Source organism: Papilio machaon, chromosome 8 (genome assembly GCF_912999745.1).
Source record: "Papilio machaon chromosome 8, ilPapMach1.1, whole genome shotgun sequence".
Classification (NCBI taxonomy): Eukaryota; Metazoa; Arthropoda; class Insecta; order Lepidoptera; family Papilionidae; genus Papilio; species Papilio machaon.
The window spans coordinates 6,316,101-6,344,032 of record NC_059993.1 but is presented as its reverse complement, the minus strand read 5'-3'; the positions used below and the strand labels follow the sequence as shown (position 1 = coordinate 6,344,032).

At 30.1% G+C, this 27,932-nt stretch overlaps 1 protein-coding gene and 1 long non-coding RNA gene across 2 annotated transcripts in view; one reads left to right on the top strand and one right to left on the bottom strand.

Moving 5' to 3' along the window:
* LOC123721172 overlaps window positions 1-27,932 on the bottom strand; it is an 83,185-nt gene that overhangs the window by 37,112 nt on the left and 18,141 nt on the right. The window lies entirely within an intron of this gene.
* Window positions 9,276-27,932, top strand: part of LOC106720346 (short neuropeptide F) — a 30,509-nt gene continuing 11,852 nt past the window's right edge. The window contains exon 1 of the mRNA XM_014514995.2: window positions 9,276-9,336. The gene's annotated coding sequence lies outside the window, so the exon portion shown is untranslated. The remainder of the gene's footprint in view (window positions 9,337-27,932) is intronic.

The window sequence follows — 27,932 nt, the reverse complement described above, 5'->3', positions numbered from 1 at the left end:
TGTAGGATACCACGTGACAAGTTACCAATTGTGATTACAACCAATATGCATTTATACATACTCTTTACTGTTTATAATCTTTACAAGATTTTGTAACATTTTTTCTTATTACGATTTAGTCTTCCTTCATTGTTTTTTTTCTGTATTGTTGTTAGAAATTACAAAGTTTGTTAAATTCTTAAATTTAATTACATTGTTTTAAATAAAGAAGTTTATAAAATTGTTGCCTTAATATTTTAATAATACATGTAATTCTGTTTTAAGTTTGGAATATTTTGAATTATATATAAGGTTAAAATCCTTTTTTTTTTGGCGCGATGTTATTTGTGTTAGACTAAAAAAATTGTCAAAAGTGGTACTATTGAAAATCCGTTAAATACTAAATTTGCTTTTTTTTAAACGTTGCACAAATGTTTCGATACCGAAGTCTTCATTAATTTTAATTATTATTGTTTAAAATGGATACCAGAATACTGTAAATTTTATTTTTTATGGAACTTAAGAGTAACAAGCACATGATAAAAAAGATTTTTTTAAAGAGTTTAAAGAATTATTTTGAGTTTTGTTTGGTTTTATGTAAAAGAAAAACCAGTGCCTTACATAAATAATGCTTTAAACTTGCTTTGTGTGTTCTAAGCGTTTATTTATGTCGCCATAATTTTTGTTTTTTAAATTAAAAATTGTTAAAATTTGAAGTTAAATGTTTATATAAAAGTAATAAACATAATATGTGCCAGTGTTATGTATCTTTGTACTTTTTGCTTTTGCACGATCTACTTTATTTGGACTTAATCTTTATTTCGTCCAGCTTGTGTTATGTTTTATATGTATAAAGTTTATAAAAAAAGACAATTGTGTTTTAATTCCAATAATCCTTTTTATATTATACTAGCTTTTACCCGCGACTCCGTCCGCGCGGAATAAAAAAATAGAAAACGGGGTAAAAATTATCCTATGTCCGTTTCCTAGTTCTAAGCTACTTCCCCATCAATTTTTAGCTAAATCAGTTCGACCGATCTTGAGTTATAAATAGTGTAACTAACACGACTTTCTTTTATATATATATAAGATAGTATATTATTATCTCATTCGCACAAAGAAAAACATCAATGATAAGTTTAGAAAGAAATTCATTTACCATGACTCCATTGCACACATGCTAAAAATAATCGTTCCTTTTATTTACTTTAAAATAAATAGGTCAACAGTTTTGTATTTGTACAGATGCTTCGGCAGTGGAAATTCACGATTATGTTGCAGAATGATACTTCCATAACAACAAGAATTATAAATAGAATTTATAGATCAATCTGCATTATATTGGAATTAAACATGGAATAATGAGAGTGCTTGATGGAATTGTGATCTCTGCTTACCCATGTATACCGACGTACTTCAACATAGTTTAATATGACGCGACACGGACTCATAGTGAATACTTCATATTTAAAATGCGACATGAAACTGTAAATAACTGAATGCATAATAATTACATTCTCTTTATGAACAATCACGTTGTTTAAATCCTTTAAACGATGACATGCAAAATGATGCCCTACACTCGGATACAGAATCGATTCTAAAGCGAATATTAACTGTAACGAGTCTACTAAATTTTAAGGTTCGTAAAGTAGTCATTACGTTGTAGACGTAAGTCGTCAACTTATCCCTTTTATTGTTGGAATATAAATCCTTTATATCCCGTTTTGATTGTAACACGCTCGTACGGATACGGTTAATGTCGAAATTTTAAATATTAATCATCGCTTTGTTTGCAAAATATCGTACCTTTGAATTCTATATAACTTGAAACAAATGAATGATTTTTACGATTGTTTAATATATAAAATTCTTGTGTCACAGTTTTTGTTCCCGTACTTCTCCGAAACGGCTTGACCGATTCTCATGACATTTTGTGAGCATATTTAGTAGGTCTGAGAATCGGCCAACATCTATTTTTCATTTTTTTTAACTGCGCGTGGACGGAGTCGCGTGCGACAGCTAGTTTTAATATATCGATAAGGAAAACCTCAGATTTGCTATAATTTTTTTTGAGATATGTATTTTAATCATTAGGATTAGGACCCACTACCTACTTACTCGTCAAGTGAGCTTTTATGAAAATTAGACATTGATTTGTGATCAAATACAGAGAACTCGAAGGAATTAAGGTACTTCAGATACACGAGATACTTCAGATATAAAGATCATCAAATTAGAACAGGAAGTAAGCTAATTACAAATTAAAACAACAAGTTAATTGTTAAAATGGCGCGATGCGTGGGTCGTATGTTATTGCTACTTGATTTTAAACAATTGCTTAAGATGTTCAAATCGCATTAAATAAAAGCACGTACGGAGTGGTAAACTCTTTAAATATTTATTATAAATACGTTAGTTTCAATATTAAAAAATAGGAAATGATAATTCCATTAACTATTAGTCGATAAAAGAGTATTTTGCATTTCTTTAGTAAAAGTTTATCGGGCCGTAAAAGCAGAAAGTCCTGTTTTCATTTGCATAAAGTGCGGACGTTACCGCACAATGGTATAACTAGGACGATTAGAAAATACGGGAACCGATAATCTCATTAGAAGTTGTGGCAAAACTTTAATACTTAACATACAAACAGTATTGGAAACTGCTTCGGTATTATTGGATATTATTTTATTTTTCTTATAGATAATTCGCAGTGATTGTTTTTAATTGTGCTTTGAGTTCTCTCAAAGCTCTGACGAAATATTTGTTATTATTAATGGGTTTAGATACTGTATGTTATCTTTGTAATTTGTTTTACATAGGAGTAAAGTCCTACATACCAAATGTTCCTAATTAACCACAGAATTGCTTTTACTAATTAATTGTACTCTTAACTTAAGAGTTAAAAGTCGAGTTAAAAGTTAAAATGGTAAGCCATTGTATCATTTTTAAATTTAGGATCAAATATAATTTTCTGGAGTTAAAAAATATCTCTTTTCATTTATTATTCACTGCCGTAAATCTCCATTTTTAAGGTTAATATAAAATACTTACTTGAAGTGCTAAGTAAAGTGCTTCTAGCGCATAAAAATCTAAACTTTTTAGAAGCTGTTACCTTAAGCGATTTTTATATCTTAAATTTAAAATGTGTAGTATCTTTTGACATGGAGAAAAGAAGACATGTAATTAGTTTCTCTCATTCATTTATAGATTATTCTAGATTATATGAGGATTTAATGTTCTGCTAACGATGTATTGTTTTTTTATAAAATTCAGACACTGTTGTTTGAAATTTGTGAAAATTATCTGATAAGAATCGAGGACTGAAAATTGAATATTAATAAAAGTATAAAAGGAAGTAATAATAATTTAAAACTTGGCTGCGTAAAATACAGTACAGATGCAACAGATGGTGGAGCAATATTCCTCGGTACTGTCAAAATTTACGCTTATTTTAACTTTTCATATAGTAATTTATATTTCCGTTCAGTCATTCCGAAATGGAGTCTATATTCATTTTCTATAAGGAATTAATGGAGCTTATAAATAAGTTAATTAAAATAAAAACTGTGATTTGTGCGTCGATTTCTACGTGTTTCGTCTTCTCAGGTTTTTATTTTATGGTTACCGTAAAAACACATATAATAAATACATACAAACTGTAAAGTTGCATAGCTTGATGTTCGCAAAGAATCAATTAAGCAAACTTTAATTAACGTTAGGAGTATGAAGCCTTGAAAACGTTCCGTTTAATTAACCTTCAAACTTTCATTATTTATTAACACATGCACACGGATCAAAGAAGTTACGAAGGCAGGAAATACTATTTTAAAAACCTATCTTATCATAAACAGTGTTATATAATCTCATCTGGGGAGAGTATCGGAGCAACATGCCCGCTAGACATAGCACACGCTCGACTGCACTCACCCTATTAATATCAAGAAGCCATAGATTTTGTGTTTACTTAGGTTTAGCGCTTCTCGATATTGAGCTTCATGTTTCATAGTAGGAAAATTATGTAACAGATAACAGAATCAAATAGAGTTTACAAGCTGATTGGTATTAAAGTCTTTTTTAATATTATTGACATCCGTTAAATTTTAAAGAGGAAGAAAATAAGCATCTTTGAAAACATTTTTTACATAGTTTAAAAGTTACTTTTACACCAAAATTAGATCTTTGTTGTGTTGTTCTCTTTTTTTATAAAATTACAAGTCTCTTTGATAATAAAATAATAAATTAATGGTACTAATATTGGTTAATGACCGTTAGTAATTTATGAGCAAGCTAAAAGCTTTTAGCTTAAATGCATACATTACCAAGTATGTGTTAATGTTACATATATATATCTGTTACTTAGGCCATCAGAACATAGCTGTTTTATTACCTGAACCATTATTAGGTGTATTAGTGTCCCATGCCGAGACATTGATGACGCATTCGTTATGATTTGATGTCGAAAAGGGAATTCTCTGAGAGCACGGCATCTACCGTGGCGTGTTATCCATTTTAAGTATGGAAAACATTATTTCTCTATACATTGCTTACTATTATTTATAAATAAATGATGAAAGGTTTAAATAATAAAATAGACTTTTACTATTTGATTTGTATAATAATACTGTGTTTATTATAGATAGAGTATTCAGAGGGTATAAAATGTATACTTAACTGATCTGATCTGATTGAAATCAGACCGTTAATATATGAATTTATTTTGTATACTGTACATGTTTCTTAAAATTATAATACAGAAGGAAGTAAGTGTGTATAAGCAGCAATGTACTTTAAACGTTTCATGCCAGTGTGAAGATCACAAAATGCGATAAACGAGAAAGTGTCTCATAATTTTATGGGTGACGCGGAAGAGTCCATTAAAAGCCCTTGTTTTATGTACGAGTTATTTGTAACTGAAGATATGTTATTATAGACCAGAAAGGTTTGTCTTAAAGAGATGCAAGGATCACTATTAAACTAAAGTCAAGGTCAACAAACATAAACGCAAATAGACAAAATGTATATTAAACTATTTTTTTCTTATGTCATAAAAATATTCCTAATATCTCTTTTACACAGTTATACTTATGTATTGATATTTCGTTTCTGATTTTCTACTACAAAAATTATCTTAATTATTTATAGTGATCATACGGCAATATTAAAGCCATATAATATTTAAGTACTATCGTTATTAACGTATGATTAGGATAAAATGATATAACTATTACGGTGGCCCTGATCCTCTTTATAACGACGGAGCGGATGATAAATCGTTAAGGCCACTTTCATGAATAACAAAGCGTTAGCTAATAGAAATACGATACAAATAGATTTTCTCCAATTTCACTGCTTACCAAATAATATTTATTTCTACTTATGATTGTATTATTACATTATTCTTCTAATTTATTGTTGACCTTTGTGAAATGTTTATAAAGTATATTAAATCTTACTCTTAATTATGTTACGTTATCTACTACTTTCTATTTTTAAACTTTTTCGTATTCCTTGGTCTTCTTAGATCAATGGGTCTAGCACGAATATTTGACAATCGTTTTCGTATTGTCATCGTCAATTATGACAAAATTAGTATGAAGGTTTTAGGTGTACTTTACGCCCGATAGGCTGCACAAATTTTAATAAAAATTTCGAGATATTAAATTAATTTTTTTTTCATTTTCTTTATTAATATTAGTATTTTAGTAGTAGTAGTATTAAACGATACTGAGGAGATTGGAACAAATGTTCTTGTTAAGCCCACTGATCATAAATATTTCTAGTATGGTCAACCTCACAATTTAGTAGATCAAAAAGAACACATGAACGATGCATAGTAAATGTTATTAGCAAAAATAAATAACTCACTGGGATTCTCGTACGCTGCACATCTGAAATGTCATATATCTTACTGATTCTTATCTGAATTAAACCCGTCATGGTAACACAATGGTTTATTAGATTTGGTCTTTCATTATAAAATGAGAATAAATTGTATTTAGATGGAAATCTTTGATTTATAAATGACCTCTGATAAACTTTTACATTTTTGATAATTGTATATGGTTTCTAATTTTAAATGGTTGTGTATAGGTGGTCATTATTTCCTAAGCCACAATCTTTTTCAACCTAGCCGCTGATGTAAGTACTTAAATACTTGAACTGGTTTATGTATGTTTAAAAATTTAATCAGCTTTTCAATAGCACTTTCCATTTAAAAATATTTATTTCTCTACACGGCCAATTCATTTTACACCGTATCTTAATGTATTAAAATATATTTTGCAAGGTATCAAAGTGAAATTGTTTTCTTTTATCTTTGTTAACAGATGAACGCATCGCAAATCATCGCAAAAACGACACAGCAGAAGAATATGTGAATTTAAAACACTTTTCCATCGGTTCTTGATGCACGCTAAATTGGCTACAAGTGTGGTGTTAGGTTATTTCATATTGAAAGAGTTACACACTTATAGACTTGTACACTTTAGCTGATGTAAATATCAATTAAATCAAATGAATTATATAAATGTTACTTTTATTAATAATAATGTAACCTAATTAAAATACGCATCGTACGTTTTAGAATAAATTTAAAATGATATCAAATAGTCAATATAGAAAAGTATTAATTTATTGAATTTTGAATACAACATGCATGGATTTCTTCATTATCATCAGCTCACTATACATCCCCACTGAGGGGCTCAGAGCCTATCCCAAGATTGAGGTGACTAGGCCATAGTCAACCACGCTAGCCCAGTGCGGGTTGGTTGATTTCACACATATCTTTGAATTTCTTCTCAGATATGTGCAGGTTGCATCACGATGTTTTCCTTCACCGTATGAACGTCGGATAAATGTACATATGTACTCGTAAATCGAGAGTCGAAAAACATATTGGTACATGGCGGGATTCAAACCCAGGACCTGCAGATTGCAAGTGAAGTGCTTAACACCTGAGCCACCGACGCTCATGGATTACTTCATGCGAGGGCAATTAGTAATTTAATTAATGACATCAATAGATTGTCATACTCGATAACAATACAATGAAATGCGATTCTAATGACCAACGACAAACAGTTTTGACAGGATCAAGTATGTACAGTGATTAATGATGAGATAAAAATAATGTTTGAATTATTTGCTAATATCTGTAATCTACGATTTTATTCACTAAAGCATTAGATGTATTGTATTTTGTATGTCGTGTGTTATTGTATCCATAAGCCAAATGTCCGCCGCCGTCTTAACTTACTTTAAACTTACTTATGTTTAGAGTTATATCATATTATATTATGTTAATGGATCCTTGGGGCCTATCCAAAAAAATAGTAAAGTCTATAAACCGATCTACGACTGAAATGACTAATGAGAGTGTGAAAAATTTAAATTAATAGTTTTCTTACATTTTTCAGATTCGTTTTTTTATTCGTTTCGTTTTATTTTTGACACACGTTTTTTCTTGTCGATCTTTTTCGAATATCTTATACTTTTAATAATTGACATAAACTATATCTACATATCTACTACATCTAGTGGCTAGCCAGTATCAAATCTAATTTATTACAAATAAAACCTCTTCAAAAATCCACAACAGGTTCAATTTTCAAAATGATTACTTCGTGCGATGACCCTACGTAGAAATTAACAAAAACAGAGATATGATGAATCTACGAATCAACAAATTCCATATAAATTCGAAGAAGTTAATATTTAAAAAAAACATATAGGTGTCTTCAATGTAACTTAAGGAAAAGAACAACAAAAAATACCATATCTGGCAAAACGTTGGTAATCGTAGAATTTCGTGGAAAACCTATTTTACTCCCCCCCTATCTATTACGATTACGATTAGGTAATGTGACATCTCCGTTGGGAAATGAAGGTTTTTATTGAAAAGAAATCTTTCCGGCGCCCCCCTGCTTCTACCTTACACTCCTGCATCGCAATTTCAGTTGTTCTTTCTATTTGGGCCTGTAGGTTGTAAAATACATTTTCTTTGTTTTATCAAAAGATTCTTATTAATATGAGATTAGATATGGATTGTGTGAAAGGGGATATGCGTAAGAAGGGGGTAAATTCAGATATGACGGCTGATAGAGATGTATGGAGAAGTAGTACATACTGTGCCGACCCTCCATAGGTATAAGGGCAGGTTGATGGTTATCAAAAGAGTCTTATTAATTCGTAAAAAGAACAATCGAATTAAATAAATGTATTTTTTTTATAGTTGAATAACACTAAATCATTCTCACCTTCACTGCACTACATTTTAACTGCATTGTATGACAAGTTAAAACTTACGTGAGCAAAACTGAAAATTAATTAAATTTAAAGTGAGAATGTTGTCTACATACGTACGTTTCAACTGAAGTCTGACTATTCAGTTAAAATTGAAGGTGTGTTGCCGACACAAAATAAAAATAAAAAATCAAAAATATATTTTTATAACATTAAGGCTGAGTTATGATAAAGTTTAATATTTAATAGTAGTGGTTACTAATTATTTAAAGCAATAAACTTTTTACACACAAAGTTCTCGATAATAAGTCTCGCAAGAAAAAAACTTTCTACTTATTTAAAGAACTAAGTCGCTAACTGTCAATCTTTTTCGAGCCATAAAGATAATATTGCCCTTATAAAACTTTAAGTTATGTCTAATTAAAGTCTGTACTAGGAAAACTGCGACCTTCTCTTTTGTATTTTAATATTATCAACGAAATTTTCTTCATATAATTTTATGACGTACGTAGATATTAAATCTCTGTCAGGGACCAAAAAATTGACATTTTACTTAAATAAAAACTATCAAAGTATTATGATAATATAGTGGTAAAAACTTGAAATAGCACTAAATGAATACATAATGTTTTCAAACATTGTAAGTAAAGTAATTTTATGCTCTGTCAAGTTTAAATCAAGGTACTAATTTTACTACTACTAGATTAATTTAGTTTTAAACAATCTAAATAGAAATTATCTTTAATATTATTTCTAAGACAAACATCAGTTTTTTTTTATTCGTTAATGTAGAAGAGTATAATCAAATCTACATATTTGAAGCTATCTTCACGGCTTAAGTAGATCAAAAGAAAATAAGGCACATTTTATAGTGTTGGTTTTCACGAAAACCGAATAAGTGAACTTACTTTAAGTTTAAGAAAAAACTTGTTGCGGCGTCAAGTTAAGTAAGCAACGGCTAAGTGGCCGGCCCGCCCCGGGGCGGGGTGTGGGCGGGTCTCTCACCTATATAAGGCTTGCATGCCACAAACTTTGTTATTGAAAAGCCGCGATCCTATCGTGAACACTACAGTCAGCAGTGATAGCTCCCGCCGACACAACACTCGTCAGGTAAGTTCCCTACACTGATAAAACTTGTGACCAGCAACGCGGAAAAATTATTCATGAATTTTGTCGCAAAAATAATCCGTATCTAATAATATAATAATTGGCTTAGGATTTTATGTTGACCAAAAATATAATTAGTATATCATAAATGAATTATATTTGCGAAGAAGTAACGTGAAAATTATAAAATACTGTGAATTATGATGAATTTTTATATCTTAGAAATGAAATAAATAAAATAAAATATATAGAAAATAAATAGAAATAAAATATTCAAAAAATAAACTAACATTTACACGTATCTAAAATTTAGAAAATAACGACTGATACAGTACAGTATTAATAAACAAAAACTTTACAACGGCCTTTCAATTTTTGTTACACTTTCTCATAATTAAAGTAATCATAAGTCTTGTTTAATAAAACATATTTTTACTTGCTTTTCCCCAAGTTATATTCTATATAGTACACTGAAAAGGGTCAAGCAAAATTCATTCCCATCAAAAAACTCATTTCAGTAGCGGGAAGAGCTTTTGTAAAGTCCAGAAGCGTGACAATATTTTAAAATGCCGTAGCTACTCGTACTTTGTCTGTGAACAAATTATCATGTATTCTCGGGAATTATATTTTCACTACAATTTCTCTAGATTTACAAATTAAATATTAAACTATGGAAACAATTGCTATCAAAGTTAATTTTCATGAAAATGAGGCAAATGTTTTATACGAAACTTTTATAGATTCCAACCAGTAAACGTTTCCTGCACTTCATTCACGTTTAAACTTTAATTTAATTTCTACTATAGTGTGATAAACACGCATTGAAAAAATATGTAGAGGCTGTTGATCTAATAATATCTTTTTCAATAATTATTGAATCGAAAGTTATTATAATAATTGTTAGAACTAAAAAATCAAAAAAGAATATGAAAATAATTTCGACCTGTATAACTTATTTGTCAAATAATAATACATTTTCGTAGTTATTAATAAATAATTCTGAAAATTATTTACGTTAATATTATAAATCAATCGGAAGACATTTGATGTAATATGTAACTGATACGAATGTAACAGACACAAGGCTTAATTCTTACTGACGTGTTATTGACACCACTTTCCTTATACCGTAATATTTCTACTGTGTTGTTTTTCTTTATTATAACAACAATTTGGCGAATATACTATATACTATCTTTTTTACCTGTCTTAATTTTTCTAGGCCAAATTCAATTTAAAATTGTTAGCTTGTTTTAAAACCTTATAAATCGATAATGTAATGTAAGCCTTGTATTTGAAATAATTTAATACATCGAAATTTTATATAGTTTTGTTGTTTAAGTTTAATTAAATTTTGTTTTATTTATTTAAATAGGTAATACAGCAATCAATTACATAAAAGTATTAATGGTTAAAACGTCCTACTGTCTCGATTTATTACAAAAGTTAAGTCAAGTTTAATTCAATATTTCAAATCAACGAAAGATTTGTAATGGATTCTTGAATTGGTAACTTGAATATTGTTTCATGAATGTCTTTGTGACTAAGTCCATAGATTATCTTAAGTAAGTTTTGGAGTCAAATTGAAATCGGCATGGATTATAGACAAAAGGGTAAGGGTAGACTGTTTAAAACTTGTTAAAGTTGAGTATACGATGACTTGATAAATATATAAACGACATATTATTGAGAGTTTTTATCTTATTTGATTATTTGCCATTCAATTAAAAGTGATTGGTATATACAAAATCATTTTATGAATACGTCAACAAAATGATAGAGCAAATAATTAAAGGTTTTATTTTAATGCTCAATTAAAATTTTTCCTGTTTAGGTTCTAACAGAATTTTTACTGTAACAAATCAATACTGAAATTATTTAATGTTATTTCGGGTAAAAAATGAAGTTCAGTTATAACAAAAACTGTTTTTAATTATTGAAACTAAGATTTACTTTGATGTTTATTGTTATTTTTATTGTTATTTATATATTTATTGTTACAGACATATTATTGAAACTGTTCAAGCAATTCTTGGTACGGTTGTTCATTTCTGTATAGTTTGCGGTCACTATAATTGCTCAGACCGCGTAACATTTAATGTCACATACATCGTTTAAACAATTCTTTTGACATTTTTAACGTCATCTTAAATAATTACTATATCTACTTACGAAACTACTGAATCGATTAGAAAAATTTTCACTGGTGGGAAGCTACACTATCCCCATGTGACTTAGGCTATATTTATTACTAGATTTTTTTTTATTCCGCGTGGACGAAGTCGCGGGCAACTGCTAGTCTACTAATAATTATATAGTTCCTACATCATATATCTGATCACGTTGTTAAATGCTTGTCGATTGTGAATAACTCGGAAGATAGAAGTAAGCAAAATAGAAAGTATTAGAAAGACCAAAATCTCTGTATAAAACACATCGTCATCATCATTTATTTTTGACAAAGTAGAGATTAAAATTGTGTATAAGTTAGATATTGTTTAATATTCTACTTGTCCTAGGTCTTAATTAAAAGTAATTTCGGGTTTGTAATAAGAGCAGATACAAGGCAACGGTTCGATTGTACGAAGGCTGCGGGTTTGTGGTCAGACAGACAGAAGGCCAGTGAAATAGTTAACACAACACAGGATTTTACATACCCTATATAAATGTTGAAGTAACCATTATGTACTAAACTCATCGTTTTATACACATTAAATTAGAGTTGCAACATATGTCTGTTATAGAATTTAAAAATAAATAATCTGATAAAACAAACAATCTGATACGAAATAAAAGGTCTGTTATAGCAAAATACTGTATTCCCGACACGTATTTATTTCAATTGGTAATTACGTACAATGTGAAATGATAGCATTTAAATAATTTACATACATCAATATTTACGTGAAATATTATTGATACTTATTAATTGTCACAATCAGTTTTCAACTCAGACTTTAATTCATTTCCAAAAACATTATATATAACATATGTAATATTATTCAAATACATTACAACATGCAATATAAAAGAATCAACTTTATATTCTTGTTATAGTTAAGCTTTACAGATTTGCTACGTACAAAAGCGTGCTACGTTGTCTACGATGCTACGACGTAGCATAAAACCTTTTATTAAATGTCCCAACAAGAACACAGCAATATATGGCATTTTACTTCCGTATTTTGTAAATAAAGCAAGCAATTTATTTCTTTTGACATTTCATACCAGTCGAATTCCACAATGAAAGAGTGTCGTAGTAGAATACAACTTTCTTAACAGTGTTCATTGCTTAGCTTACTGATAACAATTTGCTATGTAACGAATAGTATATTAATAGATCGAAAAAAAAAATACAAAAAATTATGTAGGTCGATAGAACATAACATATTTCTTTATATAGCCTTAGAACTTAGACGACCTTTAACGAAGCTTTATTTAGTTTAATTATAAAATGTCATGATCAAAATATTTATGTTATCAAATCACAAAAAAAACTTTAAGAGATTTCAAATTTATATGAAACACACAATGCGTGCACACAAACAACACGAAAAAAGTGCATTGTTCTTTTTCTGAAATCAATTAAAAAATGGTTAATATCTTTTATACCATGTACTTATTCTTAATTATTAGTTACTTTATGAATTTACATTGTCCTTTATTGTCGCATCGTTTTTTTAGGCACATTGTCCATTAATGTTGGAAAGTCATTATTTTAACGCACCGCTCAGTTTCCTAAACAGTAAGGAGTTGTATCCGATAATAAAAGATGTTTTATGGTGAAATTATTCGTTTTTGTGTCGCGCGAGACAGTAGTAAAGTTGTTTTATTGTTTCTATGACGCGCAGACGCAAGACTGATGCAGACTGCATTTAAAAACCTTTTACTTCGATGACATTTTTATGATTAAAATAAATAACAATAGATAGAAAAAACACACAAATGCGTTACCTAGAGAGAGAGAGAGAGAGCGAAAAAGAGAGAGAAAGAGAGAGAGAGACGATTCGTTCTTTCATATAATGCAGTTCCCTCTGCATCTTTTATCGTTTATACCACGGGGAGTGTTCCGAAGAACTGTTTGGAACGATTCCTGCCGTCGAGTTTCGTCATCGGACGACCCGACAGACCGCCAGGTACCATCCATACCATCTGGATGGCTGGCATTCCACAACAGTGCGGTTCTCGCGAAATTTCTTGCCGCGCACGGCCGCGTTGTGGAATGGTCTGTCCTCGGCGGTATTTCCAAACCACTACGACTTAGGGTCCTTCAAGAAGCGAGCGTATCTCTTTCTTAAAGGCCGGCAACGCATCTGCAATTCTCGTAGTGTTGCGGATGTCCATGGGTGTCGATGATCACTTCGGTGTTCGCGCCGCTCGTTTGCCCCCTTCTCATATAAAAAAAAAAAATCATATAAAAGTTGATAGTCTTCAAATAAAGAAAATCGCTTGTAAAAAGGAAGTGCAACTATTTGAAAACCACATTAAACATTTTTGATTTTAACATTCCCCATTCTTAACCTAAAAATTAACCTAAAATCACTCCAAAATTATGTCAAGAAAACGTTATGTTGTTTCCAACAAAAACGTCAAGATGAATATTTAAAAACAATGTAAAAATTATCTTTCTTCCAATGTTATATAAAATCATCATAATCAGGGGGCCATTAATATAGTTAAATAATTATTATTTTGAGCTGACTTAATGTTAGGTTAGGTGAGATCGTCCATCTGTAATGCCGCTAACGTTTTCATTCGCGTTACGTTTCGTAAGCGCCAGCGTGGCAGTTTTAAAGCTTAATCAACATAAAATTAAGACGCCCAAATATCACACCGTCTCTCCAGATATAACCTAAATGTCTTTAATGGAACGTTAAATTAGCTGTTTTAATTATTCCATCCACTTAATTCCATTCTACAAAATCAGTTTTATGTCAAACTAAAGTTTTCTGTTTCCATTGTCATCTATTCAGGATGATTATAATATATAGCTTTTTCTGTATTTGAAATAAAATTAAATAATATTAAGTATTATTTTAGTGGATGAATATCAGCATAATAAGCATAATATTATATTTATATCAGCTTCCTACTTTGCAATCTGCAACAATAAGTAAAGTCCCATAAAAGTATTCAATGTTTAAATATTCAATTTTTAATTTGGATGTACCATTTTCAAGACAAAAGTAATGTGACTGGGGAACGTCTCCAAAACTTCCTAAACAAAATTACAAAGAAGCACATTTGTCTTCGGGTTAATTTTATTTCCACTGTCCCTTGTTTCATAACTTCTTTCAAGACTTAATCTAGTTAGCTTGAAACGTCAGTTTAATACGAACAGAACACTGAAAGAATTTGCAACACTAATTGAAAACATTTCCTTATTTCAATTCCAATTTAAAAAACTACCACCTAACTATGTAATGTAATTGTTTTAAAATTAAACTTTAACATTGAATTAAATCTAAACAGCTTTTAGGAAATATGAAATTAAGTTTTTGCTATTATTATCATCTATTCTTCTAATAATTAATAACATATTAAATTTAATAATAAAGATACCAGAAATCTTAAAGCATACTCATTTGCATAAATTAATAAAACGAAACAACAAAGAGGTTTAAAGACATAAATTAAACGTACGTCTTATGTATATAAAGTTTTAAAACTACTTATACTAACGTGTTAATTATGCTTGTTTTAAAATTGTGCTTTCATTAATTTTTCGAGAAAATAGTAATTTATTTTTGTAATTCTATCACAAAATCAATAGATGAAAGAAATTTATCCGAAGTCTATTAAGGTAAATTTGAATTGGAATTAAAAATAACAAATCGATATGATAAAATCTTAAAACGGTCTTCAATTTTTACTATTTACCGTCTTTTAGATTCCTTATTCAATTATTTTCCAATCTAACGAATATAAATGTGAAAAAATTATACAGACCAAAGCTTAATGTTAAGCTTTAAGTAAACACTCGTTGAACTTTCTTTTAAATAATAAGTTAACAAACTTTCTTTTGTTTGTTACATCTTTGGAGTTTTTAAAAGCATACATTTATAAAATTATACTTTTAAAAAGACATTACAGATTGTTATGTTAATATTATAACCACTAATAAACATTTTTTTTAAAACAATCTTGCAATGTTGCAAAGTTAAAAATGATTAAAAAGAAATATCAGCTATTTAAAATATCTATAGATAAAATAGGTAAACGTTTTGTATACTTATACTGTATTTTGTCATTTGATGTCATGTCAGATACATTGAAAGATGCGGTAGAAGGAACAATTTGCGGTCAGCCTCAGCGTGACGTGAGGCTGCGGCTGCGTCACATCTGTCACGCACAAGATTAGTAATGACAAGCGGGGATCGGCCTCTTCGCGGTCACTTCATTTTCAATGCAAAGATGTTGCTTTATTTTTGTGTTAAAATGAAACATTTTATTCAGCGTAGTTAAAGAATTGAAAGTGTCATAACACATGTAATAAGTTCTTTATTGTTCTTTTCGTTTTTTCCTACAGTATGAAAAGGATGGCATTATTGTTTTACAAGTGTAATAACATTGGAGAAAAACGGATGTAAATCTTTTATGAAATAATTTTTACAGAAATGTTACTTTTACATTTTGCTATGTTATGTTGCAAATATAAATTATCATATTTATCATATGTTACATAAACGTCTAGGTTCGCTGTTTAAGAATTCGCAACAGACGCCGCGCCGTTACTTCCATGCAAGTCGTAAACTTCGGCTGAGGGTCCGCGATATTTTGTTCCATTTGCGCTAACAAACTTCAAAATGTATAAAATCAACATAAAATTCATTTTTTATGAATGTGATGGTGTACACCTTTGTGGTGTTTCGAACATAACCATGTTTCATAATTGTTTTTTATAAAATACATAATTTAGTTTGTCAAATTATATAGCAAAATATAATTTATTTGTTAGACACCGTAATAGGATATGCTTTACACATAAACTAGCTATCGCCCGCGACTCCGTCCGCGCGCAGTCAAAAAAATAATAATAGCGGTATGAAAACTAGATAGTAGCCGATTCTCAGATCTATTGAATATGAATATATAATTTCATTACAATCGGTCAAGCCGTTTCGGTGGAGTATGGTAACTAACATTGTGACATGAGAATTTTATAAATAAGATAAAGGCTTACGTTTACTTCACGAAAATACTATTAAAGACTACCGAAAGAGAAACTCATTTATAAGTGAATGACTTGCTTTAGTTCAAAGTATAACTTGTGCAATAGTTAATGCTGCAAATAAATAACAACAATAACTTGTACAAAAATGTGAAATAGAGCAAATGTTATTCAAAGAAATAAAAAATTGTAAAATCAGATTTTATAACTTATTTAACGGATACGATTTAATATGTACAGCAACCATCTTTGGTTAACCGTGGAATTTAATAAAATAATTGTCTTTTGTTGATACAAACTGGAGGCGTTTCGTTGAGAGCCGTGACGTGCCTCCTTTATAATTTTAAGGCCTTTCGTACGACCTTGTTTTCTTTCTTCTAATGATTATTTTTTTTAGTTCATCAGATATATAACTGACGTTTCAAAACAATAACCATGTTTTTGCAATTATCATTTACTATGTAAATTTTTTGTAATTTTTTTAGTTAAAAAAAATGTCGGCCTTTAAAAGAAACTTTGATAAAAACCAATTATTTAGTTATGAGGAGTTCTGAAATTTATAATTTCTTCGTAATAATACTATAGATTCTATAAATTCTATAGCTATAAACGGAATCTTTAATGGCGGCGTAATTAGAGCGCTGTGGAAAATTTGGATGAACCTTCGTTACGATAAAATGATGATATTGAAATATTCAGCTAAAATCACAAAAAAAAGCCGAAGCTATTAATGACTTCGATAAACTATAATTTCTTCCTGTATCTCTTTGAGTAAATTAAGTAATGCCACAATAGTTGGATTAAAGTTTCGAGAAAGTTTTTATTAAAAACTTCAAAGCAACTCACCGTGTGAGTCTTGCCGTCGCATTGTCTTTCCCTCATTAGTGACGTTGAATAATTGACACCACCCTGAAAGGAAAGCGCCGAGCTGACGCTATCTCTCTGTAAAATATAAATACTGGGGGAATTTCGTATACAATTCAATTAGAACCTGCAATAGTATTTCTTCTTTGGTACTAACCAAAGTAGCTGAAAATATTATTTTTATTTAGCGTTGAACAAATTATAGAGATACTTACATACACATCTTACACTACCAACATTATCAATAATATTTCTAATACTCTTATATCCAGAATTATATTATTTTATTCTATATCTAATATTTTTATAACACAAGGGAGTTGAATGTATTTTATTAATGAATCTTTATGGTATGTATGTAAAAATTAGGCAATGATATTTTTATATTTGTTATAATGAAAGTAAAATAATTTTTATTGCTTGGTGTCAAACAATATTTGTATAAATGTGAAATTGTTGGTATAACAGTAACAACAAGTACAACAGCTAACGAACGAATGTATTCACGCTGATAAAAGCTTATTTTAAAATTTGTTCCACGTCAGATATGTGAGTCATAAATACAAAAACAAGTTGTTTACAAAACAATACTGTACAAAGTAAGCTTGAAAAGTCGCCACCGAGTTTCTGCGCTGTCCGCCCGCTTGTTACGTCTCATGAATAATCCATATGCAAAGGGAAATTTAATTTTTCTATCACACCATCCCAATTTCGCCGTCGACGCGTGTTTCCAATTTGACAATAAAGGTAAATCGAATAGACGAGGTCCGGTATTATAAGGCAGTATATAAGCTAATTTTCTATCTTCAATTTATTTATTTTATATGTAACAATTTGCTGAAGCTACCAATAAAAGTGATAAATAAATAAAAACAATATTTGCAATATATATTTTTTTCATTTAAACTTGCTTCATGAATAACATCAACCTTTGAATAGTTACGAGCAAAAGTTCGCCCCTGTAAATGACTTCGTTAAAACTTGGAGATACTTTTTATGTAAAAAAATCGTTTTGTTTCATTAACAAGGTTACTTCCGCCGCAGATGCTTGAGTAAACATCTCCCAATTCTCTATCGCCAGACGGGTTTCGATTTGAACGTACCAATTATTACAAAAATCGACCTTTTAAAAATTGTTCAGCGATACTTATTTTTCAGCTGAGTTTTCATTATATAAACTTTAATTGTAATTCCTATAAATATGTCTTGGTCTTCTTTAGTTTTTGTAACATTTTCATAGAAAATACAGGGGGAAAATCAGTAACAATTACCAAAATGAGCAACTGTAGAGGCCCTTAATAACAATAACGACAAAAGTTTTAAAAGTAAACCCATTAGAGTCCCTTCGTTCGGTCTTCGATTATTTTATCCTCATATGACAACATAAACTAAATGATATGTATTATAAATCAATAAAGTGAAAAAAATTCTACATGAGTCGCTACGCTCAACATTTATATAAATAGCTATGGCAATTTCAAACAGTGGTAATGTGCACTAATTGCTACCTAGGAAATATAACAATATATCGTAAGTATTAGAAGTATTAGATTTATTAAATGATTATATTATTATTACTGTTTGAGTATATTTTCAAGATAATTTATTACATAAACTTTAATTTAAAACTACGTGAAATACTTGTTTCAAGTATTTCAGTTATTTACAGATCGTAATAAATTAGCCAAAATATTCTCCGTACTTAATTTCATCTAATATTAGCCTCCTCACGTTAATTTAATAAACTCTTCGTAATTTTATTAAGCGAATACCGAATGCGTTAAGTGTTTTCACTTTCTAGGTAACTTGATATTAAAGATGCCAATTAATTATAATTTGAAAAGTATGTAATCTAATAAACTTTTATATATATGTAAATCAAGGCTCATGGACCGTTTTGTTGTATTATGTACGTTCAGCATAAAGAAAAAAGATTTGTAGAATTTATTTACTTCAATAACATATGTTAATATAACATATAACATCATCATCGTCTCTAACTGTTGGTTTCTGAGAATAAAATCTCTGTAAAATACACATCGTCATACCTGTCATTATCTTTGACAAAACAGAGATAACAATATTATGTTTTAAAGGGAGCTTTTGGTCTCAGAAACCCACAATAAATGTTTTTAATAAAAATGTATTCCCTAAAATTGTATAATATCAAACCTCAGTGTATGTCTCATCAGGAATCTCAGGTATTCAGCGCGCTACAAGTTCTAGTTAAATAACTTCGTGTCAGTATGGAAGTTGAAGACTGCAACGTGAAACAATATTAAGTATGATACATTCTCAGATCGCGACTACGACAGTTCATTGTATAAAACCTGTTAAATAATATCCTCAGCTTACATAAAAAGTGAAGGTAATGAATTTCGGATTTTGGATAGGCCTAATTTTAGTCCTCTTTCCTAATAGGAAAAGGATGGTAAGGGGAAGTGGATTTGGCGGAAGAGGGGACGCATAGCAAGGGGAAATATCCTCTTTCTGGGCGCCCCTTCTCCGTTGATTAAAGGTAGGCAACGCATCTGCATTTGCGGATGTCTATGGGCAACGGTCGCTTCGCTATTTCGGCGAATTCTGGTGGCCGTTTGATCGTTTGCCACCTTTGGATATAAACAAAACAAAAAAAAAATATTTTTGATATTTTTCAGTTGATTTAATAAATTGTTAATTTATGGATAAGTCGGTGCGTATTTAAAACTTAACTTGAGATGTAAAATAGCAATAAGCTCACAATATATTAAAACAATTGAATCAGGTTCTGTTAATATATCCAAGTTACGTTAGTAAATTTTGTGTGTCAAGCTATAATAAACTATCAAATGATTTAATTATTTAATTACGATGTGACATAAATAGTTAGCAATAAACAATTCTCAGTTGTCCGGAATCTCTTTAATAGTCGGACATGAATATTCAAACACTAGAAACAATTTTCCGCCGGCCACCGCGGCCGCTCAAACTTTGCCCAATTCACTACAAACGCGTGCTCCAACTACTGATTCATTTGACCCTTTCGTTTTAATGTTTGTTAGTTTACTGTGAAATTAAAATCAGTGCTCTTGAGCCCTGCTCTTCTGAAAGGATTTCAATTGTTTGTATTTAGAGGTCAGTCAATAAAATTTTACATAGCATTTACAAACACGTAAATTTTATAATCAAAACAAGTATATTAGGACCATTTTTCGGGCTGAAATAAAATGGCATACAAATGTAGACTTAATTATTTGTGTCCCTAGGTCAAACGGATAAAACTGCCGTAACTTACTCATTATATGAAGCTATTCTGTAAAGGTGCGGCATCATAGTGCGTGCTACGTACCACTTCATTTTCTTTAACGTTAGCAAACTACGATTCACGTGATTTAAATGAAGAATGATAAAAAACAAAATGTTGCATGTACTATATTAAGCTTATTTTTTAATATTAATAATCTTGTATAGTATTTGCATTAAATGAACTATTAAACGGTATCGACCAAACAAATTACATCCCATAGTACTTTATGTTCCGATAACAGGTCGTTTGAAACGCGACCCATCCTCTCAACGGGTTTAGATGCATCGCCTTACGACACGCGCGGAAAGAGAGATCGTAACATTTTGAAGACTTCATGGCATAATAAATATTCAGTACCGATACGATATATATTATGAAACATAGTCTATACAATGTTGTTAAGCACAAGTCAATTTCAATTTTTACAAGTTTTACACTCTAGAAATATTTATTATCGTTCGTTGTAAATTTGTGTTCTCTCTAGATATCCCTCGCAAAGGACACGCAGTCAACAAGACATTACATTGAAATAACTGATGTGAACAAATGTCACATAGATGATCAATCACAAAGAAAAAGCAAGAACGTAAAAATGAAGTCAGCGGAGCAAAAGGTTTATTCATTTTAGCGCACCAGTTTCTCATGTCGCTAGAAATACAAATATTTGTTTATTAAAATCGTAAGTCGCTAAGTTGCTCTTATATTGATTTCGTACGTGTTTATTTAAAGGAGTTTTGTTTGAATTGATCGTAAATGAATTTATCAGTTGTCTCATTAACATATCGTCTAGAAGTCGTCGCTATGCATCGTTGTGTGAAGTTCCGAAGTCGGGACAAAGCTTTGCATTCATCAATAGGATTAAAACATCTTCGCGTATATTAATTAAAGGAATGTTGAATTTTCGAACGCACGGTACTTTGAACATTTATCGCACCATTCGATATTTTCGACGGAGAATAACTTTAATATAGAAAGGGCGGTGTAGAGGGGAACGGTATTCACATTTCCTTTAATTGATTACGTAATTTTATTATTCAATTACAGTAGGCGTTCATATTTCAGGTAAAGGAGCGTTTTAATATCAAAAGGCCGTAATTCGAAGAGTTCTGTAAATACTAAAATTATTATTATTTTTGAAGGTTATGTGACAATATTTTGACATGAATTAAAGTTATCTTGAGTACCAATATTACTATTATTCTAGTTTGAATTGTACTGAGCATAATGAATAATGATAACAGATGTATTTTAAGTGAGTCGTAAAATTACTTAGCTTTATGAAGGCGGAGCGGAGCGGCTTACGAGGACGCGGCTATTTCATGTTACAAAAGAACAATTTATTACTCTAAGAGATCCACTGAATCTTGAGATAATTTCAAATTATTTTGTTCCACTTACGAGTATCATAAAAGTAAATGATAAATATAATATAAATTCTGAATAGCCACAATGTTACAAAAGCTCCTGTTAATTTTGCTGTTACATAAAGTTTTAAAACCAAAAAACATCGATAAGTTAAAATTAATTCTGCATTTTTTTTCTTAGTAGTGCTTATTAGATTGTAAGTAGTGATGCAACGGATGTCTGTTTCCGTTTCCGCAAGTGCGGAAGTTCCGCGTGCTTTTCAACATCCGTTTCTGCTTCTGTTTCCGCAACTTTTATAACGGAGATAAAACGGAACTTTACGACGGCTGAGCGATCCAAATGCGCGGCGCGAGACGGGCAGTCCGTGCGCGGCCTTTCGGCACTTTTCGCATTTGTTTGTTTACGTACTATTTTGTGAATTTAAGCGCGTAATATTTTCTGCTGCTGTTTGAAACAAACAGTTTCTCTTGCTGGAGTAAACTGTCTAGTTGTTGTCCATATAAAATTTGACAACTGGCAAAATGTGACTATTTCACACTTACGAGTTATTAAATGTACTTTTTAATAACTGATAAACATGTAATATATCATCATCATTATATAGTTAGAAATATATTTGTCGTTTGTCAACACGAGTGATTTGGCGAACTTTAATTTGTAAATAGTGTAATTTTGTTTCCTGAAAATAAATTAAAAAAAACGCGTATTTTAACTTATTGCAGCGCAGTAAAAATACGCTAAAGGACACCGATATCCAATGCCTTAATAAATTAAAAACGAATACAAACTGTTTTTACCGAAAAAAATATTTTTGTAAATATGTTTTTTATTATTATTTACACTTCTGTTTCCGCATCCGTTTCCGTTTCCGTTTCTGCTAAAATTTATTTTTGACATCTGTTTCCGTTTCTGGTTCCGGTAAGACACTTCCGTTGCATCACTAATTGTAAGCCTGTTTTTCTATTTATTTTTATTCATCGAGTTGTAAAATTAATACCTGTAAATATATTGTTATTTAATCTAAGCTCGAATTAGTATGCAATGCGTATTTCGTAATTAATGCTGTTATGATCAAAGCGTTCAACTGTCACGAATTAAAACGTCGTTATATACAATTTGATTTAGCAGAGAGATAGAGCTGGGCTTTCTGATTCTGTTCGCAAATAACATTATACGACAAATTTCAAATTGTAATACATTTTGCTAGTTGCTTCATGAATTTCAAACACAAATAAATTATAAAACATAATCACATCTTTTAATCCAAAAAAAATATATTAAAGATACATTATTTCTCGTTTTTCAAGAAGTACTTGTGAAATTACACGTTCAAGAACAATTTTCTTTATCTTCTTTTTTAATATTTAAAAAATTCTCTTTAAAATACATAGTTGCAAGCAAAAACCCAAAAGATCGTAAGTCGCGTGCAATTCTAATTCATACATAAATTCATATATTTTATACTAGCTTTAACCCGCGACTCCGTCCGCGCGAAATAAAAAAAAAATAATAGAAAACGGGGTAAAAATTATCCTATGTCCTATTCCTGGTTCTAAGCTATCTGCCCACCAATTTTCAGTCAAATCGATTCAGCCGTTCTTGAGTTATAAATGGTGTAACTAACACAACTTTCTTTTATATATATAGATATTCATATAATTACCTACATAACATATAACATTAATTCTCTAAGTAAATAATTTAAAATGAAAAGTTTCTATTCAAAAACATGTAAACTCAAGCAATCGAAGAAGACGAAGGACAAAAAAACAATATTGTATGTGAGTAAAATGGTGAAGTAACAAACTAAATGTGTTTACCGCGCGAACTCGCGAAATGTAGAAGTCTGATTTAATCTCACGACATCACTTTGTCCTCTTCATTACACAGTCGAGCCAGAGTTAGTGGCTGTGGTAATGCTAACGACATCTATGATTTCAAATTCATTTACGTGATGAAAAGAAAAAATAAACATCATGAATAACCTACATTGAATCTTAAAGCATTTCATGTTGACACATCATTTTTTTTCGATAATCATTATCTACTAATCGTACACATGCTACGTTATCCGTTAGAAAACCTTGAACGCACAATTTATTAATTTATTTTATTTTCAGGTTTCTAAATATTATTTATAATAATTTATTACGTGGTTTCACGATACCATCAAAGTTACATAAACCACAAATTATTAATATTAAATTTTTACAAACTTAACATATCTAACTAGCAACCCGCCGCGTCTTTGCCCGTCTGGCGAAGAATATACATCTGATGTCTTTTCTTTTATATCAGTATCCTTCCCTTTGATGTCATGTTTATTAAGTAGTAAAAACCTTGTAAACACAACCGCGCCCGATTTGTGATCTGATTTTTCGATTACACTTATTGTTTGTGAACGTGATATTAAAAACATCTTACCATCAAGTGACTTTTTGTAGCACTTTACGCGATCTACGATTCTCTCATACATCAAATATCAATTTTATATACCTATAAATCTAACGGTTTCGCCTATATAAGCCACAAACATAGGAAATTTCATAGGTTCAGAAACACGCCGTTTATTTTCGTTTACTAAACTTTAATTATAATAAATACAATGTATGTTACACAGTGATAATGTAGCTTTTTAATGGACACAAGAATATTGAAATCGGTTTAGTAGTTTTTGAGTTTATACGTTACATACAGAAATAGAAAAATAAAAAAAATTCCGCTTTATAATATCAGTAAAGATATACATAGATACAACACGCTCCCAACCTGTGAATAGCTTGACCGCTCTCTACGCGAGTGTTTACGGACTCGCTCCTTAATCAAACATTCCTAATAGCATCCTCGAATCATCTTTACCCACTCATTGTCCTCACTAGCTCTATTGTGTTCCATAAAATTTGCTCTCCCGCATAAAATAGGATAAATTTTAACCACTTCATAATTTATAAGTAGGGTGTACTAGATATTTATAATTAATAGAAAATAAATTACGTTTATTAGATTTTCTGTTCTTTATAATAATAAGAATGAATGTAACTGAAAACTCATTGCTTTAAATACCGTGTTATAAACAAAAAAGTCTATTTTAAAATTTGAGATAACCTGCAGTAAATTCATTTCAGTAACTGTAATTTAATCGAGTGACAACGAGCATCATTAATCTTCATGTATATTAAGTCTTAAGCTTTATTAGAATTTTCACTGAGCTTCGTGCGTTTATAAAATGTCAACAGGGTGTAATCAGCTTAATACTCGACACCTTTGATTACCGCAGACGCGTCTATTTCACAAACTGCTAAGCTTTACGGCCAACTATGTTTATTGTCCGCCCTATATAACGAACATTCTCACTTTTACTACTTCATCTATCTTTATAGACGATTACATGAGGTTGCGTTTAAGCTGACTGAACATTTAATAAGACGGAAATAGTTAATTTAATATTTTAGCAATATAATTGTAGATTTCTTTAATTAATTTCAATTACAAAAGAAATCATTTAAAAATGTTAGTCACGTTTCGAAACAATAACACGTTTTCGTAATAATTTATTTTGTTTTGTGTTTATAATCTTTGGTGAATTTTGTAATGAGGTAGGAGTAACTGAAGTAATAAATTATCTCCGGCTATTTGAACATTAGAAATTCTTTGACCGCAGCTTATTAATATTTAATTTTAATCTGGAGAGATAAATTATAAGTTCTCTAATGATAAAATAATTTGGAGGAGAAACGATTTGCTTTTATATGATTGCCATTTTAGATTCCGGGACCAATTATAACGGTAAATACAAATATTAATTTAAAACTAATATGGTAGCAAAATTAAATTCATATTCTCAATTATTTCGCAATCGTTACTAACGTAAAACGTATTGCAATACATCACGACCACGGCCGCACAGAACCATTACATAAATTCATCTCGAAGGAGGTTGAAAATTACATTAGCAAAACCCCCATACAATTTGAATCGCTGCCCTAAATCATCCCGCAATAACTGTTGCTATCTATGCAATACAAGCGAAAGATTGGAGTGGACAAGACAAAAAAAATGTTTTGAAAATTACACACTTTTTCCTATTTACATTGATAATTATCTTTAAAATCGTATTTGAATGAATGTCGTCGAAATTACATTATGTGGTACCAGAATTAATGCAAAAAACAACAATAGAAGTTAAAAGTTTCACTGAAATCTGCACAAGATCTAACATGAACATATAAGTAGTCGAAAAATTTTAATTTAACTAATATCAATTGGAATATGTTTAAAGGAATGAAAATTACAAATCTCTTCCTCCCTATTCTAAACAAATCAGCAAGCCTCCGTTAATTTTGTTACGAAAATTTAATCCAAGAGACGCGTAGCCAGAAAATGGCAGGCGAGATGCGAAGTAGCTGAGATTTTAAACGCCACTATTCATCATTTTGTAATTTAAACCTTACAACTTCCACACACCTTTTGTTTAGTAAACGTTTACACCAGCAATAAATACACCGAAGACCGAACAATAACTCAACATTACGTTGTATATCAAGCTTAATTAGACTAAAGGAACAATAACCCTAAATTATATATAGTATTAACATACCTTACCGTTAAATTAATCCACGTACAATGTTATTTAAAAACATTTTCGATTGATATTTAAGTCTTGTTATTTAGAAACAGATACTAATGAAATACAGTGATAAAAACAATGTATGTAAAGTACAAAAAAATAATTATATTAGCTTATGATAACAATTATATTGTACAGCATGGTTTATGTTTATATCCTCATAATGACGATATCAGAACGACAATGAAAACCGCTGGAAAATCCATTAAGTAGCATCAACGCTTTATCCGAACAGACAGACGTCGCCGCTAAACTTTGATCTTAAACTATAGAAATTTAATTTCCAATTTCAAAGTTGTTTGTTACAAAAATATAATTAAATTAAAGGTTTAAATGTAGTTATATAATCATTTTAAATACGTCGCAATTTGTTGTAACAAAAATTATATTAACAATGAACCAAAAAAAACTGAATGCAATTAATTTGATTTCAAATCACGTACAAACAACAATTACCATATTAATGAAAATTTTATTTACCCTAGACAATAAATCGAACAGTAATTAAATGTGAGATAAGTCTGCTTTTTAAAATTTTAATTAAAAATCTTGGTATATCGTTTCATAATATTATCCGCTTAAAACCACTCTGTCGACTTACGAGCAATCTATATCACGGTCAGATCGAAATGGATAGACAACTCCCCTGACATGGATTTTTTCATCATTTTTCTGTACTCTTAGTGAAAGAGCTTCGCTACAGTACTTTTTCCGGGAAACTTGATTGACTTTCTCCTCCCCATCGGACATGTTTTACGCTTTAGATATTGCTCTGCAAATAACTAGATAGGATTTTAAAAGGTTTTATTTTATTTATTATTATAAATATTATATTTATATTATAGAATATTACATTTATATAAAGAATTTAATATTTAATTCGTTCCGTTCGTTATTTTTAAACTCTTGAATGCCTTTCATAAATCACGTTAATTAATTAAAACATCTTAATTATTCTCCCTGTTTAAACAAAAAAAAAAAATTAAAAGAACTAAAGTTGTATGTTCCAAAAATAACGCAGACAGCATAGCTGAGTAGCGGATACTAGTTTTAGCGTTTTCAATATTAATCTCAAACAGAATCTGTTTCGAGCATTGACACGGACTAGCTGATTCGCTCCTAGGGGACGTAATTAAACTTAACAGAGAATGAAGTCAGCATAAAGCCTTGCATTAAACTTATAGTTAGCATAGACCAATTTGTCATTAACAATTATATCATAAGTACAATGAGTCCCTTGATAAACGAAAATCAAATAATTTTAAAAGATTAGTATTAGGTAATTT